A 20,034-nucleotide genomic window follows, 5' to 3' on the forward strand; every position below is an offset into this window, starting at 1 on the left:
GCTCTCGGAGATCCAGGTTAATTAGCCCTGTTGGTCTTCCTTTGGGGTTTCCATACCCCTCAGGGCCTTCAATCCTTTCCTCAACTCTTCCATAAGGAACCCCAAATTCCTCAGTCAGCTGCTAGGTAGAGTCTTTCATGGGGCAGTTATGCTAGAATGCTATATGTGATAGCATAACAGGGCATCATTAATAGTGCCTGGGGCTGGGACTAGTCCATGGAATGGGTCTCAAGTTGGGCAGGTCATCAGTTGGCCATTTTGGACGCCTTGCTGCTAATCAAAGGTGTGGACCATGACAGAAGTTCAGTGGGATGGTTAAGGATTTGTCCCTCAAATTGTTGTTTTTCCTAGAAACATCAGATCTGTCATCCATCATCATAGCACCCTCTTCTAACTAACTTTCTCTTTACATAGGCTTTCATGGAAATAAGATAGTAGCACGTGATGGCTGACCCTGGTTGTCACATGATAGGCTTTCATGGAAATAAGACAGTAGCACGTGATGGCTGATCCTGGTTGTCAATGTGACACAACTGGAAAGAAGAAACCTCAGTTGAGGTCTGCCTCCATCAGACTGGCCTGTGGGCATATCTGTGAGGTATTTTTGATTGCTGTTGATGTAAGAGGACCCAGTCCATGGTGGGTAGTAATATCCCTTAGTAGGTGGACCTTGTGGGTATAAGAAAGGCAGCTGACTGTGAGCCTGGGAGCAAACCAGGAAGCATCTTTTCTCAGTGGACTTCATTTCTTCAGTTCCTGCCTTCAGGTTCCTTCTTGAGTTCCTGCCCTTACTTCCCTCAGTGATGGACTACCATCTGTAAGCCAAATAAACTCTTTCTCTCCACGTTTTAGTCAGTGTTTTATCACAGCAGCAATGAGCTAAGGTAGCATGAGAACACATGTTACTCTCAACTGCTATGTTGGTATGGAATCTTAAAATAGCAAAACATTCGTCATCGTCATCATCAACAACTGCTGTGCACCCTGGTCCCCTGATGACCTATTTTACCTACACAGAGGACATTCTGCACTAGGATAAAATAAATATTCTAATAGAATCTTCTGTTTGTGTTTTGTTTTGTTTTGTCTCATTAAGGTAGATTCCCAGTAGCCCAGGCTAGCCTCAAGCTCCTAATGATTCTGCGGCCTCAGCTTTCTGAAGGCGAGGGTTGAAGGTGTGCACCTTTCATTTCTGGAGAAAAGGCTGGAAATACAATTGCAGAATGTGTGGAAATAATCGGTGCAAATACCTGAACGCAAATGATGTGACTCTGTTCTGGATTTGCCTTCTGTTGCTGCGATAATCTCGGACCAAAAGCAGACGGAGGAAAGGAGAGAGTGTGTTTGGCCTGCACTTCCACATTGCAATTCATCATCTAGGGAAGCCAAGTCAAAAACTCAAGAAGGAACTGAGGCAGAAATCTTGGAGGAGTGCGGATGCTTTCTGGCTCGATCTGCTAGCTTAGGCAGGCCACCTTCCTGGGACCCACCCTCACTCATTGATCACCCGGCAAGACCTCTTTCATACACATGGCTACAGGTCAACCTGAACTAGGTAGACAGCCCCTCAGCTGAGATGCCCTCAGACTAGGCTATGTCACACTGACAGCTGAATACCAGCTAGCAACTAAATGTGCTAATCCAAAGCACTGAAATCTTTCATTTTTAAACAAAATTATATACACATAAACATGAAATAGTTAAATCAATAAGTTAAAGGAAAACAAAATAAACCTGACATTGTAAAAGAAAACATATAGGTGGGATATAAAACAGCTTATAATTGAACAATAGCTCAATTAATATAAATGTAAAGGTGGGCTTTTAAAATACATGCCTTTTAAAATCCCAGGCATGGTAGTGATTGCCTGCAATCCTAGCACTTAGAGTGTGGGTCCAGAGGGATCAGGAGTTCTAGGCCAGCCTTGAGTATGTCATGAGTTTGAGACCAGCCTGTGCTAAATAAGGCCTTGTTTCAACACACACACACATATACACACGTAAACACACTCACACACAAACACACTCACACACAAATACACTCACACACAAACACACACACATACACACATGAAAAAATTAAATAATAAAATAACATTTATTTCTTTCCTGTATAGTAAATAAATGTTTTCAAAATTGAGGCAATTTCAAAAATTGCCTAAAACAAATATTAAGAATCCATAAAAACAAGGATAGTGAGATTTCAAAATGATTAAGGATTTATAATTCTGTTAAGTAAAATTCTCCAGTAAATATGTTACTAAAAACAACTAAGAAAAATACACTAGGCTCATATTTAACTCAAGCTATCAAAGAGAGAAAACACAATCACGCCAGAAACCTTCAGTCATCATCTTAGCAATCGCGTGTACTCTTCTCTTGAGAAGTCTTGGAAGATCAACAGAAGGAAAGGTTGTGAATAAGAGATCCAGAAGTGCTTTGACATCCAAGTGTTGGACCTCCTGATCCATCACGCCAATCGATACAAAGAGAGGAGATGGTGAAGGAAACAATGGCGTCCAGGCATCCATCATTTCACACCTACCTTCAATAAACTTGGGGTGCATGGAGCTTTCCTAACCTGACAAAGAAGGGATTTCAAAACAACAAGCAGGATGGTATTTCACAGATGCCATTATGAGAGCTTATTGATGTTACAGGTAGTCTGGGAAGCCTGTTTTTTTGTTGACAGATGTTTTATATTTTATGCTTGATTTTCCTTTTTGAAATATTTTTAATTTAGTATTTGAAGCTCTATGCATGTACACAACCTGTCATTTGTCATATTTATTCAGTATACCCTCCCATAATTCTTTCTAGTCCCCATTACACGCACTGTCTCCCTACAAACTGTCCCCCATTTTTAAGTGCTCATTGTCCAATTAGTACTGCCCAGGTGCACACAGGCCGTGACTCTTCTGTTATTAGTTCCCCTCCCATCTCAGGCTCAGGAAATGTCTCAAGAGAATGAATGAATGTAAGGCTTCACAAGAGAGTGTGTGAAACCCAGGCTTCCGCATGTGGCAGGGCTGCCACACACACCTGCTCCCAGCGGTGTGTGCGCAGTATCAGTGTGCTCCACGGTGTAACCAACGCAATAAACCGTGAAAATCGAAACGGTGTCAGAGTCGGGTTAAAAGATCAACACAATCATTCCCTCACGGATCTGAGTCTGGGGGAAGCAATAGCGTTCACGGAAATCAGCTAAAGTACTGGAAACAGTAGAAATAGTGGTGATATTAAGTAATAAGAAATATACAGGGATACGATCATCACAGAACAGAAACTATACACCGGCAGGTAAAAAAAGGTGAAACTGGGGGCTCCTTTCTAAGCAGGAAAAATGTGAGAAATTGTGTCTATAGGGTTTGCTTTATCATAAGACACAGTAAACGACGTTTTAATAAAATGGATACAATATTTTTGAGACGGGCTTTTGCTATGTAGCTATGGATGCTATGTAGACCAGGCTGCCCTCAAACTCACAGAGAACTGCCTAAGCCACCCCTCCCAACTGGGCTGGTATTAAAGGCATGTGCCACCAAGCACAGATGGAATATTTATGATGTAGGACAAGAAACTACCAGTTGGAGTACATGAGCAGATCATGTGTTAATACAAAACATAAATGCTTCGGTTTTAGAGTGGAAAAATAACATTCAAAACAAAGAACTAAAAGCTCCACTAATGTGTAATTATCAAAACTTTTGGAAACAGGCCTTCAATTTTACTCTGGAATTCTCTTCTGAATGACAGATTCCTAGGAGCTAATTATGAAGGGGTGCAGCTTTGGTCACTAGCATTTCCTACACTTTTAGCTCTTAGTAAAACTGAAAATTAATAATAAGCAAATGTTTAATATTAGATAAAGGCTAAGTTCCTCTTCATGAACAGTATAGCACACATGACTTTCTAGATTGAGTTAAAAAAAAAAATAATGACAGGTTACTAAACACCACATATAATATTAGCCTATCTTTAAAGTCAGTATAAAATAAAATAAATAAAATCAGTGATTATTTTTGCTTGAATTAACATTTTAAATGTGTATATATATATATAAATTGTTCATTTTCTTTTTTTGTGAATGTGCATCTTTGCTTATGTGCACTCATGAGCAAACAACTGTAGATGCCCACGGAGGCCAGAGGGGGCACTGTGAGAAGAGCTGCCCACTGTGGATGCTGGGACTCACACTCAGGTCCTCTGCAGGAGTAATGCAGGCTCTTAACTGCAGAGTCATCTCTCCACCCTCTCCAATGGGCTTTGTTATTTCTGGTTTTGCTTTTATTCTGTATCCTAGTGTTTATACAGTGGACAGGGAGCAGTGCCAGAGTCATAGTGCCACAGAGAGTTATAATGCATAAGAATTCCATCAACTTCTGTTTTATAACATCACTATTAGTATTAATTAATAAGAATATTACCAGTGATTAATACTCAACTAATATTGGTAAACAGCCGTACTTCCTATGTTTGGCAAATGAGCAGGCATGACAACAATCACATGAAGAGGCCCCATCTAGGATTGGCATGGGATCAATCAGTTACCAAAAGCACATTAGAAATGTAAAGAGATTAGAGAAGAACAAAGTGTTCATACAAATAACATGTACTGGCACACCCAACGAGATAAGAAAACACATTTATCATTATCATGAATAATTCGTCTGCTTCCCTAGGAAACAAACTTGATTTTGAAAAACTCTACTTTCCAGTGGAAATAAGTTCAGCCTCTTGTGTTTTCTCCATATATTTTCTATAATAACTGAGCTATAATATCCTCACCTCTGAGTTGACTCGATTGCGTTCTCTTTGGACACACACCTGAGAGAAGATTTTCAGATGAGTGTGTGTCTCACGTGAAGCACTCAGCTTCATGCATGGTCGTCATGCTCGTTTATCAGGCTATGAACATAGAGACCCATGGATTTGTCTGTGAGATTTGGTGGCCTCTCGGGTCTGCTCCCAGCTACACTCCTTGCTCCTTGGCCTCACTCAGTCTCACTTCTCCTAGGTCTAAGCATTGAGGTCCACACTCAGAGCACCCCACTCTTCCTCTCTCACCGCTTCCTCCCCGAATGTAGCCCTAGGCGGGTCCCATGTTGCTCTGTGCAACGTGCATTCATTATAGTTTCTAGTCTTAGGCTTTTTTCTTGTCCACAGTTGTGTTGTCTGAATCATAAGTTTATCTTTCAGAGAGCTAGTTTTCCCCAGAGAGTGACATCATCATTGGAAGTTAAAAGCACATCTCCCTCCTACTGGGCCTCAGCAACATTTTGTCATTCGTGGACACCATGACATTTTAGAAAACAAAATAAGTGTTTTCTATCACTTTATCCCCAGAGTAAGGACACTCTTCATCCATTAGAGAGAGGTTCCTTAGCTGAATATAAAAGGCATGACACTCCTTCACCTGGTCTAGGGCTAATGATGGCATGTTTGTAAAGGCACAAGATATCCAGAAGCCAGTCTAGGGTCTTCACTAGAGTGTACCCTCCTGTGACTGCAGAGTAGCTTTTCGACCTCAGCTACAATCAGCTTACACACTGAGGGCCAGGGAGGCACAGCCATAGGACAGACCATGGAAGATATCCCTGTGACAAGCCATTAGCAGCACACAGAAAACAGTCTTTTATGAAAGTGTTCAGATAGCCAAATAAGACAGCATGAGCCTCAACCACCTATGGCTGTGTCACGAGAATGAATATTAATAAAGTTAAGTGTCTTAATAAACATCATTTGGGGGGAAAAATCAAAAGTTTTCCTTTTCAACTACTTAATTTTCTATGAGTGTATCATTTTGAAAACATATAAACACAGATTATAAATATGTGCATGTCTACTGTACTCTTAAATTATGTGTTATATGCGATAAACATTTTAGATAACTTAAACATGCAGAATATTAAAACATCTTATTTAAAAACCAATTCATATCCGTTTAGTGGCATTAAAATGAAGTCAATGTGTACAGAATCACCTAGAGAGCTCTTGCTCCATCTGAAAAGAAATCGGGATGCGTAGAGGTCTCCACAGGTCTTCACTCACGACTGAGATGTGGCAGATGAAGAAGCTTCCACTCTAAAGAGCTCATCAACCAGTGCTTTAAAAGTCCTAGGTTCTGTTTCTATTTGTTCTAGTTTGGCATCTGTTACTGTGACAGGACACTGACCAAAACCCACATGGGGGAAGACAACGGTTGATTGGGATCACACATCCATGTGTGGTCTATCTACCACTGTATGAAATCAGGGCTAGGGCTGTTGACCTATTGGTTGTCAACAATCTGGAGGCAGGAACTGAAGCAGAGAACCCTGAAGGCACACTACTCACAGGCTTGCCTTCCTTAGGATGCTCAGCTTGCTTTTCTATGCAACCCAGGGATGCCTGCCTAGAAGTGGTTCCGCCCACAGTGGCCCACACCGCCCCCCCCCACACACACATCAATAATTAACCAAAGAAACACACCACAGACATCCCCACGGGCCAGGCTGAGGAAAGTAAATATTCAGTTGAGGTCCTCTTTTCCTTGATGACTCTCGTCTGTGTCAAATTGCCAAAAGCTAATCAGCCCATGATACTAAACTGGAGTAAGCATGGAAAATGTAAGAATTTATGATACACTAACATATTAAGAAATATCCTTCTAGATACTGCATTCATGTATTCATAAGACTTTCACCCTCGAAATTTCCGTTAGATAATTATAAAAGGAAACAGTTAATAATGTTAAGAAACTTAAAACTAAAGTGGGAAAATTATTTAGAGGAGTATAAGATGTCTACCAACTTAAAATCTACATGGTTAGTATACACAAATCCAAAACTTCTAATAGCTCTTAATGAACTCACGTTACTGGAGTAAGCATGGGAAATATAAGAATTTATGATACACTAATATATTAAGAAATATCCTTTGAGATATTAAACTCACCCTGAACTTTTCTATACAAGATATATGTCCTTTTTAATGGGATCCTTTCTTATATATGAGTCTCCAGGTTGAGAAATGGATCTAAATTGAAAAGTAAAAAGGAGAACGATCCGGGCGCAGCCATGCGTCCCTGGAATCACAGCACCTAGGAAACTCAGGCAGTGCAATTCCAAGTTCAAGGCCAGGGTAGCTGTATAAAAAAACTCAGCCTCATAAAAGGGCAAAAAGAAGAATGAAATAAGAAAGAGAAAAGGCATGAGACAAGAGGAGTATTTCAAAAGTCAAAGCCAAAATAAGAGGCAGTAGAGATGTTTGGGTGGTCAGAGCTTTGGGAGCTGCTGCAGAGAGCCCAGGTGTGGCTTCTGGGACTTCAGGACTCAGGGGGCAGGCAGCTCCCAACCTGCACTTACAACCTGGCACTGCACAGGCATGCTGCACTCACAGACAAGCAGGCACACACATACATACTTTTTTAAAAAGTAGATACATTAGTTTATCTTTTTAAATGCAGAAACAATGTAACAACGTGGCAGAGGCTCTTTAAATTCATTTACAATCTCCCAGGTTTGCGCTGTTATTAGTGTGATCAGCAGTGACACGTGTCACCCGAAATGAGCAAGGGTGACTTTGCTTGAGGCTCCACCGTGTCCTCTGCTGCTGTCCTCCTCCACACAGCCTTAGCATGGGCATCTCACCAAGGACATGCTGGTGGCAAAAGGGAACTGTCCCATCTTTCAGGGAGATGTCCCTGTAGGTCTCTGTCCCCATGGCCCCTGACAGGACTCTCCTCTCTCATCTTCAAAACCAAGGGTTTAGCCAGGATCGCTCTGCATCATCACTCAGTACAGAAACTCCTTCTAGACGCTGCTTGAATGATTGGTTGGGAGATATTTTTTGACACAAATTGGCTTTTCTTTAAGGTAAATTCACCAATTCACAGCAGTCAATCCTGCATTAAACCTGGCTGATCAATTTTAATGAAATGCCCTCAGTCATAATAATATGTTAAAAATAAAATCCTCTTTCATATTACAACAACAAGGTAGTACTCACTTGCCCCCAGGCCCCAGCTCACCTGCTCCAGAGTAAAGAAGGCATCCTGCAATAACAGTGACATTTTTAATTATGCTGCTGTGCTTGAAATCTCACGTGGGTGCCATGATCGGATGAGGCCGTGGGGAGATTCCCTATGAAGTGCACTGACCTCAGAACCCAGAGCCCCCCAGGAACTGAACAAAGGGTAAGAGAAAAGACCTGTGTGTGTGTGTGTGTCAAGGTGACCACAGCCTACAGACAGGAGCTGTAGGCCTAAAATTCATTACCTTTCATGTTAAATAAAGACAATTGAGTCTTTCCTGATCCCTGTTTTACACTGGATCTATTCATTCCACTTTTTCCTATATCTTGAAAAAGCAATTCTGAACCCCTCTTTTGACCTCTCCACCCTTCAGAAGTGCAGTCAGACACCCCAACTTGTGCCACTCCCTCTGTGGGTTGTCAGTCACTGCCTGGTCACCAGTTTCAAGCATCCACACTTAACCTGCTTTGGCTCGCTGAGGACTCTGATCCTGGTGTGCACCTTCACCCACATGTAAAGGCAGTTTGGGGGCCCTTAAGATGCTGTGCTGTGTAAAATGTTCCCCTTTCAAGATGGCCTTTGCTGTTTTTACACAGTGTGAAAGTTTAATACTACAGTGTTTAAACAGCCACATGTCAGCACTGAGAAAGAGCAGAAGGATTAGTAGCAAGTGTGCTTTTGTGGATCCCAAGAAAATCTCAGTCTTGGTGAGGCTGTGTGCACCCCCAACACAGCTGGAGAGCAGGTGGAGGTTGGTGCAGAAGATCTCAAACAAAGATGCAGATGAAGGCTCTGGATTACTTCAATTAAAAATGGGAGGGCAGAGTTAAGGAAATGTCTTGGTTGGTAATATGTTTGCTTTAAAAGCCCATACATCTGAGTGTGAGCCTCAGAACTCATGAGAAAAACAGAAGTGTAATGGAGCCCCCCCTGTGATCTAGAAAGGGGGAGGGAAGGAGAGAAGGAGAGAGAGAGAGAGAGAGAGAGAGAGAGAGAGAGAGAGAGAAGGAGGAGGAAGAGGAGGAGGAGGACGACGACGACGAGGAGGATGTCAGCAGCCCACTGATCAGTCATTCAAGCCTAACTGCTGAACTCCAGGAACCCGAGAGACACTAAACACGTCTGGTTCTAGGGAAGGATGGCTAAGGTTGTCCTCTGTCCTCTATAGGAGACATGTGTACACACATGCCTGAACACCCACAAACATATGTACATGCATTCTTTTAAAAAGCAAATTGCAAGATGTGCTTTGAATAATAAAGACTACAATAGTAAAGCTTAGAACTGAGGGGAAACAGTCAGCTGTGGGAGCCATTATGATAGAAATCCCAGGAACCGCTGTGAGATATAGGGATGCGGGGATGCGAGGTGCGTAAAGCAAGACACTCCTAGAATTTCCATTGCTCTCATTGGACCACTTACAGAAAGAGTTGTAAAAAGGCACATTTGGGATGGCATCATAGGAACGCACTTGAGGAAGACACCAAGGCTGGCTGAGTCTTCTAGACACTACTCCCTCGCACCTCTGCACTCCTGGGATGACCCAGTTCCCCTTGCTATCTGCGTTATGACCCTGCTCTTAATGTTAAAGACTCAAGAGGATGCAACTATCAGGGACATTCATCGTGATGATTAAATTCTGAGTCTGGTTCTTGGAGGTCTGGGCAAGACTTCGGCTAGCAGACATAGAAATGTGCTCTGGTCCTCAAGTGGAGGAAGTGGTTGGGACCCCAGAGGAATCATGGGAAATAACTGAACGTGGGACTGTGGAGGAAGTGGGAGGGGATCTTCTCGGAGAATGCTTAGAGAAGCCATCTGTAGCCATGTGAGAAAAGGATCTTTTAATGTCCAAGTCGTTGCTCAGCACTACCCTGTCTGGCTTAAACTACCAATACTGTGCGAGAAGCTCCAACAGCACTTCCGCCTAGCCATAGCTGGTCTTCTGCTATGAGCTCTAACTGTGTCCACTTAAAAGACTCGTGAACCCACTTAGATCTCAACAAGACTCTTGTCTGTTGTTTGGGGCTTTCATGATAGTCCAGACAGCCTTGGAAATGCAGTCAAAGTTGTGAATCCAGATCTGGGCAAGCATAGCTATGCTCTGGATATTGCACAGATTCTTAACTACATATCGTGTGTGTGTGTGTGTGTGTGTGTGTGTTCCTGTAGATGTGCACATGAACATGTTGGTGCTCAAAGCACACACGAACAGGCACTTGATGAAATCAGAGTCTAGTGTCTTCCCTTGGTTGCTACCCATCTATTTTAGTCTAATCTTTGAGACAGTGTCTCCCAGAGTCCCTGAAACTCACTTATCAGCAAGACCAGCTGATCTTCCAGCCCCAGGGAATGCCCTGCCTCAGCCGGGGGATCACAGGAATGAGCTGACAAACTTGACATTTTAAGGAGATGGAACGGATTCCCAACGCATGTCCTCATGTTTACCCTGCAAGCACCCGATTGACCAAGCTACCTCCCCAACCTGCTGGTTTCCACACTCTTCAAATTGGGTGAAAAGTGTGGTCAAAGGCTTGTTTTCTTTGTTCCCTGTTCCTTTAGTTCACCAGAATCGTATTCATGTGAATCTTCAGAATGCCATTCAAGGTTTATTCTCTAGTGACATGGACCCTGGTCATAAGGACCGCAATCTGCAGCTTTAATTTGATTTCTATTTAATCAGTGGTGCTGCTGGACATGTTCAGAGAATTCTGAAGGCTAGGCCTGGGGTCAGAGTTAGGTTGTGGGTGCACTGTGCTGGGATTTGGGGTTCAGGTGAAGTCTTGTAAGATTTATGTCAGAATTCTTCTTCTTTCCCCTCAGGGCAGTGAGCTGCTATGGAATACAAAATAACAAAGATTGATCTTGAACTCATTTCCATAAATATGTTGGGCAAATAGAAAACCACGCTGCCAGGACTGGTTGAAATGTGGTGGCTGTGTCCACAGAGCAGTCACACTAACTGTGAAATTTCCCATGAATACTTAAGCCTAACAGGGGCAGTTTCTTCAAAAAGACTTTGGTCAACAGATTTGTACTGAAATAAACTTCACGGGTTGACATGAGCTTAATTAAAAAGTGATAAATCTCCTTGCCCCATCTATCAGCGATTTTAAAAAGAGAGAAACGTCGGGCAGTTGTCGTCACTAAGTCACACCGGCTGGCGAATGCACGCAATTTCCACGGTGTGGTTTATGTCTGAGGAATAAGAAGCTGCATATTTCTCCTTCAAGATGCTAACTGTTGTTGTTTTTTTCTTTAAATCTATTACTTTTCTACATTTATATTGAGTGTCAATTCTAGGAAAAGTCTCCCCGAAGAGTCAAGGTTGGGTTTAAATAACTTTACTTGTGTGTTCGCATCCCTAAAGTCCATGCAATAGTCTATGTTGGAGAGCTGACACAGAAAAGCCGCACATGCACAACAGTGTGAGTGCTTCCTGAAAAGGCTGACACGCTCAGGTCACTCTAAAGCCACCTTCAAATGTGAGGACGGTTTCACACACCGTGTGGGTGCCTCTATGCAGAGAATAAAATGCCCAGTGCCTTTCATGGCCGAGACGGACCCCTCAGCCATCTGAAATGGGTCTTTCCATGTAGGAAGGATTTCACACACAGCTCCTCTTAACTGTGCGCTTACAAACAGGGAAAGGAGATCGTTAGTGAACCTCTTTGCTTTTCTTCCCTGACATGTGAGTTTGTGAGGCAGGATGGATAGACGGGTGGAGAGAAGAGAATTCACGTCCTTCCCAACAGTGGAACTTGTTCTGGCCTCGTGCTGGAGGTTGTCATAAGGTGCTGGGCTGTGGAGAGATGTGGGCTTTAGCAGTCTTCTTCTACATCTCAGCCTGGCAAGGGGAAATTCTTACTCAATACTTGTTTAGAGTCTCTCCTTTTCCTGTCCCGTGGGCAGTGCATTCAGGGACTATGTGCCCCTCTCACTTGGAGCTTCCTAGATCAGGCATCCACAAAGACAACTGGAGATGGGGCTTTCCTCTTGGAACTTAGGAAAAGTTATATAGTGAAGGAACTTTGAACAGTCTTTATCGCTCTCAAAGGCAAGGCCACCACTCAAGTCCAGAGCCTTAGAGACGAAGACTTATTTTTGGACATTGAAACTAAGAATCCGAATATTAGTTCTCCTAGTCTTTGTTTGACCCCACTTTCTGAAAACACGCTTAAATAGAGGAAAGGGTCTGAATACATTGTTTTCTAAGAAGGAATTATAAAGGGACTAAGAAATCATTATATTTCACAATATTCTAACAAGCACATTTAAATTTAAGAAGTTGAATTTTTTGCTAACTGTGGACCCAGGCAACCCTAAACAACATGTAAAAGCCAACAAAGGAAGAGCTTGGAAATGCCATTCTCTAGACTTCATACAATTACTTCAACCATTAACTCCCAATAACTGCAGGTTCCTGCACTGAGGCCAACAAGACTAGCTCTATCATCAACCAGGCAAAGAACGAGAAGGGACTCCAGGGACCCTACTCTTTAGCTTTTCACTACTCACTACCGATAGAGCCTGGGAGAAGGGAAACCACTGATTTTAGTTTTGGGTTCGGGCTCCAACGGATAGCTCCAAACCTATGGAAACACAGAGAGCCCAGGTTAATCTCAGTGGGTAACAGGACAGTATTACTAGACACAATGTGTCTGTGTGAGGGGGATTTGTGTGCATTGGATAAACAGGGTGACAAGATGAGAGAGGTAGGCAAGCGCTGTGCACAAATTCTCTAGAAACAAATCTGATTGGCAAACAAATAAATTTAAAAGAAGAAATAATAAAAAAAAAGTATGTACTCGTTAAAAGGATCTTCTCTGCCACCTTCTCCATAGAAATTAACTGAGATGTCTTTACTTTAAAAACTTACAAAAAGTTCAATTACTCTTATCTCACTTTGACATTTCGGGGAAAGGAGAAAAATGAAGAGCCAGCAATGCCAGCTTCCAATTTCTCTGAGTGCTTGTCTTTCTGAGGTTTTATCTATAGTTATATTTACCATATATCTGAATATAAAATCAAGATACATAGTCTAACTAGACATTTTTTTTCTCATTTGTCAGCTTGCTCATACGAAAAGTCTAATGTGGAAGGCTATAAAAGTTTCGTTGCTTTTAATGTTAAGCAGATGAATTATACTTATTGAGAATTAATTTGTCAATAAATAAACTCTTGTGATGTATGGCTGTGTTCTGTGCAAGAGCGTTTCATCATGTCGAAGGGTATAACTCTTCTCTCTCTCCATCCCTGCCTTTCTTGCCAGATCGCCATCAAGGGATGCATCCTCGCCTAAGATTCTGCAGAGCAATTTTTAAATCCTTGCATATCCACTGAATTTTAAAAAGAAAACATGTAAGGAGATAAAACTTCCATGTAAGACAGTAGGTGATACAGTTTCTTAAGATGACATAATTTATGGTTTCTCTATATGTGTGGAAAAAAAATATTGGCTCATTTTATCTTCTCGTGTAATGGGCGGGGCTAAGTGAAAGGCACTTTCAATCTTCCCAGCACAGCTGATAGGAAGTGAAAAATGATTTTACCTGAGGAATGAATTTCTAGGGTGCCATCACGGTATTAGGACTCCACAACACTATGACACAAAGAAAAGAATTAAGCTGTTGTAAAGATACAGGACCTGGAAACCAACCACAGGGAAAAAAAATAGACCAGACCTGGGGGCTCTTTTTTTCCCTTCCATTATCATGAAAGTCTCTGGGTTATATTTTGCTGGAAGGAATTCTGACGTGGCTATGTAGAGAGGTTAGCCCAGCATCTCACATGCGAGCATGTGTGATCACAGGCAAGGCAACCGATGCAGGTGTCTGGAGACAGAGCAAGTATAAAAACGGAATTGAAATGCATCTAATGATGTAAACGTCTTTACAATGTAAAGATGTCTGCATGCTTGCCTGGGGCTTGCCCCATCCAGCCCCTTGCCCAGTTCCTGCAGTTCTTGCTCACCCGTTTGTTTTTTCAGCAGAAGCTCTGGCTATGTAAGCAAGCAGCCTTGCCTCTGAGGTGGGAGAAGGAGAAAAGCCCACAGCTCTTCTACCCCAGGGCTGCAGATTCAGGGAGGTCTAAAAGCCAGCATAGCCTCCTAAGAGACTCTGGATATAAAAGGCCCTGGAGGTCAGAGCCACTTTGCACATGCCTGTCAGTTGTGATTCCGACCGACCGTGTGCACCGTGAGTGAACCTGGGAACAGTGCACAGCACTCCTTAACTGATCTCCAGGTCAGCCAGCAAGCATGCCTCGCACACCAACGCAGTGTTTGGGCACAACCCCTGCCGCATTTTTGATTCATTATTAAGCTTTGAAGACACAAGAATGATTCTATAGGATCTGAACTTTTTTTTAAAAAAATGACTCAAATTAATAGAAACCCAACAGAAATATCAGTGGCTACACATCACAGGGAAGAAGGATTTCAGAGAGGAAGACAATAAAAAGTATTAAAAGGAGGAACCCCATCATGGAATGATAAAATTCAGAACCCACAGCAACAAAATAAGTTTTAACACACTAGAAAGAGACTACCACTGGGCATGATGTTCACGTGGAATCTCAAAATTCAGAAGTTTGCAGCTGGCCTGGCATAGATGGTGAGACCCTGCCTTGTAAATGACAGCTCTGTGTAATCTGCTAAGAAAAAATATTCTTAATGTTAAAGAAACCTAGCTGTGACAGGTCCAAATATTCAAAGCATCTGATTTCGTATGTTCACTTAATTAAGAAAAAAACTAAGCATAAGAAAATAAAGGGAAATGCAATAATAGGAAATGCTGAAGGAATAATATCTCAACTAGAGAAACCAGCAAACCAAGTAAAACTTCTACAGTCAGAAAACCCAACAACTGAGGTGGAGAATTCCCTGAATGGACTTTGCAGAAGATGGCGCTGAGAAGGCAGAGGCCCCCGTGAGCTCTAAGGCAAATCCACAGAGAACAGGACTTAGGCTATGTGAGCAGAACCTCCGAGGTTTGTGGGACGTTTGAACAGACAGGCACCCCTTACCAAGGGATGTGCTCTGAGAGACAGGGTTTTGGGCAAGCGTGCTGCTGTAGGAACATGATAATAGTATGACCATATGAACTGAGATGGCCACAGTGTCTCCAATGTGCCTTCATTATGCCATATGGTTGCTGAACATGTGTCAATAAATTTCCAGATGTGAGCAATGAGAGAGAGAGAGAGAGAGAGAGAGAGAGAGAGAGAGAGAGAGAGAGAGAAAGAGAGAGAGATCAAACCAGAATTCTATATTCTGTTTCACCAAAAAAGATAAAGACAAATGGAGATATTACAGATAATTAAAGTCCTAATTTGGGTATACCACACTGACCTAATGAAATTTTCAAAAGGTCCTATAGGATGAAAGGGGGAAACACGCAGCGCAGTAGCCTGAATCCAAGAAGGAAATAAAACTATCAGAAATGATTTTTTAAAAAAATGGGTGAGATTTTTTAAAAGATGGAATCAACTTATTTTACTCTTTGTGACAATTTGTTTTTATAAGCAAAAGATTGTATGAAATGCTCCACTACTATAACGACAGGTTGTTTGGATCTATAACCTGCATATGCATCATACACTTCATGTGGGAGGACCTAGGCCACCGAGAGCAATGCCACTCCAAGGCAGGGGCTCTGGGGGGCACATAAGAAATCAGGCTGAACAAGCCTCAAAGAGCAAGCCTGTAAGCTGTGTCCTCTGTAGGTTTTGATTCAGTTCCTGCATCGAGATTTCTGCCTTGAGTTTTCACCAGACGTCCCTCAGTAACGGAGCAAGACTTGAGATCTGTAAGATGAAATAAACCCTTCCCTCCTCAAGCTTATTTTGGCCATGGTATGTTATCACAGCAAAAGAAAAAAAAAGACTAAAGGAGACGTATAATGAAACTTCTGGAACTACAAATAAGAAAGAAATTGAAAAATAATAAATAGTAAGTATATATAAATATTTAAAACTTAGCAAAGAAACTAATTCTTAAAGATAAAGAATAAAATCTAACATATATGATACAGTAGTCACAAAAAGACACAAGATGTAAAATGAAAAAAATGTGAGTAATATCTAGCCATAGCAAAATTACATTAAATGTGGATGAAGTAAGAAATTCTTTAAAAAGGCACAGACTGTCATACTGCCACAGACTTATTAAGAGTTCTCCTAACTCTAGACTATTTGAATCTAAGTTTGACCTCTTTTCAAGATAAAAATTAAAAGCTAATAATATGAGGACATTACATTTTCCTGGTAGGATAAAAGGTCACAGTGAAACTTTATAGAGTACAACTAGGCTAAAGTGTCTGTGTTCCAAAGATATGCGTGTTTTTTTTTTCCTAGGTTCCCAGGTGCTTCTCAAATCCATTCCCACCATCTTTGCTCATGTCATCACAATCTTTGCCTGAAAGTCAAAGAGTTCAAGTTCCCAGAATTACAAAAAATGATAAACGTATTTAATAGTAAGTCACATTCAGACATCCATGTCCTCTTGATATTGTTTTTAATATTTTGAGGATATCAACTTTCAACATAAGAAAGGGATTTAAGTTGGTCGTTTTCACAGTGTGTATCCTAAGCACATACAGCCAGTCTGTTCTTACTTGGTGTTCCTCCTGTATAATTTATATAAGGAATAACCAATGCAATAAGAATTTTCTGCAACTATTTAACATCTTTTTCAAATTCTTCCAATGTCGTGGTGTAGCTAAGCTGGTCCAGAAGCTCTTGTTGACTTTTAATATTTCCATATGCTTCTCTTTTCGATATTAAGCATATCCAATTTATTAATATTCTGGAATAATTTTCTTTTAACCATGACAAATGCAAGCTTTTAATCTCATACCCATTTTTCCACAGGAAGAAAGGAGGGCAAAGTGTTATGTGAGCTTTACCATTCCCATGTATATATTTTTCAGCCTTGATTGAGTCTTAAGAAAATTCTCCTTACTCATTCCCCTGACATAAAAATCAAAACACCCAAGCATGCTAAAATCATAACACTCAATTGTGATTGATGGAATTGGTTATAAATCATACACTAAAGCTAGAGCGTGTGCTGATAGACTCACACATGGTAGCACACACCTGAAATTCCCCTACTTGGGAGCAGGAGGTAGGAGGATAGAGAGTTCAAGGTCATCTGTGGCTGTATAGAGGGTTCAAGGCCAGAGTCTGTTATATATGACTGGTCTTAAATGCAACAACCAAAGACCTATTCAACTTGATTGTTTCAGTTACTGACACTCCTTGGTTAAAAATTGCGATAAATAGTGAAATTTCACTCACTCTCAATCAGCATTTGTGTGTGTGTGTGTGTGTGTGTGTGTGTGTGTGTGTGTGTGTGTGCATGTATGTGCATATGCACAGGCACTCGAGTGCAGTGTCCATGTATGTGAGCACGACCGTGGAGGTTGGAAGCCTTCCTCAGACATTGTTCGTCAAGCACCACCCTAGTCAGCTTTAACTGTCAATGTGACACACAATGTAGAGCAACTGAAGAAGGGAGGTCTAAATGAGAGATTGTCTTGATTATTACTTCATAATAATGGCCATGCCCACTGTGGGCGACATCATTCATTCCCTGATGCACATGGTCCTGGACTATATAGGAAAGATAACTCATCAGGAACCTGAGATCCCTCCAGAAAACAGCATTCTTCCATTGTTTCTGACCTCCTTCGATAATGGATTGTGACCTGTAAACTATAAAAAATATAAAAGAATAAAAATAAATAAATAAACAACCAATCAAACAAACAAAGAAAAACAAGCCCTTGTCTCCAGCTTGCATTCCTTTTGGTCGAAGTGTTTTATTACAGCAACAGAAATGAAACAAGAGCAGGAATCTTTCACTTTTATTTAAGTTGACCTCTCATTCGCCTAGAACTCATTCACAAGATGACCAGGCTAGCTGTCCATCAGGAGTCCAAGGCTCTGCCTCACATGCTTTTGACCTGTGTCCTGGGGCTCTGAACTCAGATCCTCATGCTATGATTGGCTCAGCCTCCTAGCCTTTAACCACTATTTTTTCATGGGATGAGGTGGGATTAAACATAAGCAAATTGCTTGGAACATGTCCTGAATGTTGAAATGACTCCAACATCTGTATTTTGGGTCATACAGTATATTATCTCCTTATTATAAGCTGAAGTGAAATTTCCAGAAACACCAGCCTGGAGTACCATTGCCTGCGTTTTTTTTATGTGTTCCAACTCCTCATTAAACTCTTTGGATCCCTCCGAGTAACTGATTTCATGCTGTCAAAAAGAAGGGAAGAAGTTCAGCCATTTCTCCTTAATTATATGTGTATCTGCTAGATCATTAAGATGATTCAGTAAGGCTGTTTTGAGTTAACATAATTACATTGATAAGGTACAAAACTAAGAGTAGTGTACGATTAAAACATCTTGTTAAAATTAAGACATTATTTATACTTCCATCTTACAGTCATACCTTAGATAACCAAATACTTTGATGGGTTTGCTGTATTTTAATTATAGCAATGACATATGCCACAAACACAGACATGACTCAAGTCAGAGCTCAGGTAGTTAGAAGAAATAGGCTGTCATGACAAGGGCTGCTGGCCATTGCCATACTTAGTATGTCTAGGACTGGCCAGCTTCTTGGGTCACGTCAGGGAGGAGTAGAGTAACATCTTTTCATGAAATTTTTCTCTTGAGTGAGTGTGGTCATGCATGTCTCTGAGAGATTTCTAAGGAAAGAGAAAAATGGCAGGCATGCCAACAAAGGGGTCTCAACCACTACACTGGATAAATCAATCCATCAACACACACACACACACACACACACACACAAATTCCACCATGAAACTTAATCATTAAAGGTCATGTCGGGGAGTAAGGAACAGATTAAATTAGCATAGTATTAGATATGGAAAATGATTTCTGTCAAAATCATCTTTACTACAATTATAATATGTTAATTACGTATTTCATTAAGGAAGTTGATTATGGCTCAGGGTTGAAGTAGGGCTGGCAACAACACCCGAAAAGAGCTGCAGAGCCTGAAGTCCTGCCCTTCTGTCACTCCTCCCATCCATGTCTCTGCCTCCCTTGGGCTACCTCTCTCTCCACATCCCTCCTTTCTCCCCCTCACCCACCCAGGGTTTGATGTCATCCCCAGGCTCCAACTATTTCCAGTCTTTCCGTTGACCTCATTTAGGTGGCTGGTGGCTGCTCCCTTACAGAAGCACCTCTCCTGGGGCGTTCTTGTGGGCACAGCATGGCCGGAAGAATTGAACGGGTGCCAGCTAGAGCCAGCTGGAAGGCCCTCTTGAGTTGTTTCTCTTTGATGCTCACAATCCAATATTTGCTTAAGATGCTTTTCTGTCCTGTGCTGGTCACTGACTCCTCCTCCACCTTTCCCCTCCCAGCCCAGGGGTCCTAACAGACCTGACATCCTCTGAACCATACTTGGCAGGAATCCCGCAGTAACCAACTGATGGAGCCATGCTGTCTCTCACATGGTGACCGCCCATGGCCTGCAGGGTTTATGTGGGACATTTACAAGAGGCATGGCCGATCATCCAGACACTGTGCTGAGGCTAATGTTAACGGCACGTCGTAATCCTGTCCTGGAAAGGAACCACAAAGAAGACAGCCATGAGGAGGGTCAGAGGTGAAAGGGGGGGCTTCATGAAATCTTCGAGCCAATTATCTTAGTCAATATCCCAGAGCCTTTTCCTTGGGATCATCTCCTGGCTTCTTTATGACAGCCCAGTATTAATTCATGGGGAAATGTGTGAGTGTTTAGAATTCCAGAGTTTTATTGCGTGCCTCCTGTGACCCTCCTCCATATATCTGACAGAACCAGGGAGCACAGAAGGATCCATCTGGGTCCCCTCTTCAGGGACGTCTTTAGTCGTTACATAGATCCAGGATACATGAGAGCAAGCAGAAAAATTCATGCATGTGTTTCCACGGTCCTGGGTTAGCCCAGAGCTAGCCCAGGCCAACCAGTGAGGTGGAAAACAAGGGGAGGTGGTA

This window comes from Mus caroli, unplaced genomic scaffold, assembly GCF_978045245.1.
Source record: "Mus caroli unplaced genomic scaffold, Mus_caroli_1 scaffold_19, whole genome shotgun sequence".
Lineage (NCBI taxonomy): Eukaryota > Metazoa > Chordata > Mammalia > Rodentia > Muridae > Mus > Mus caroli.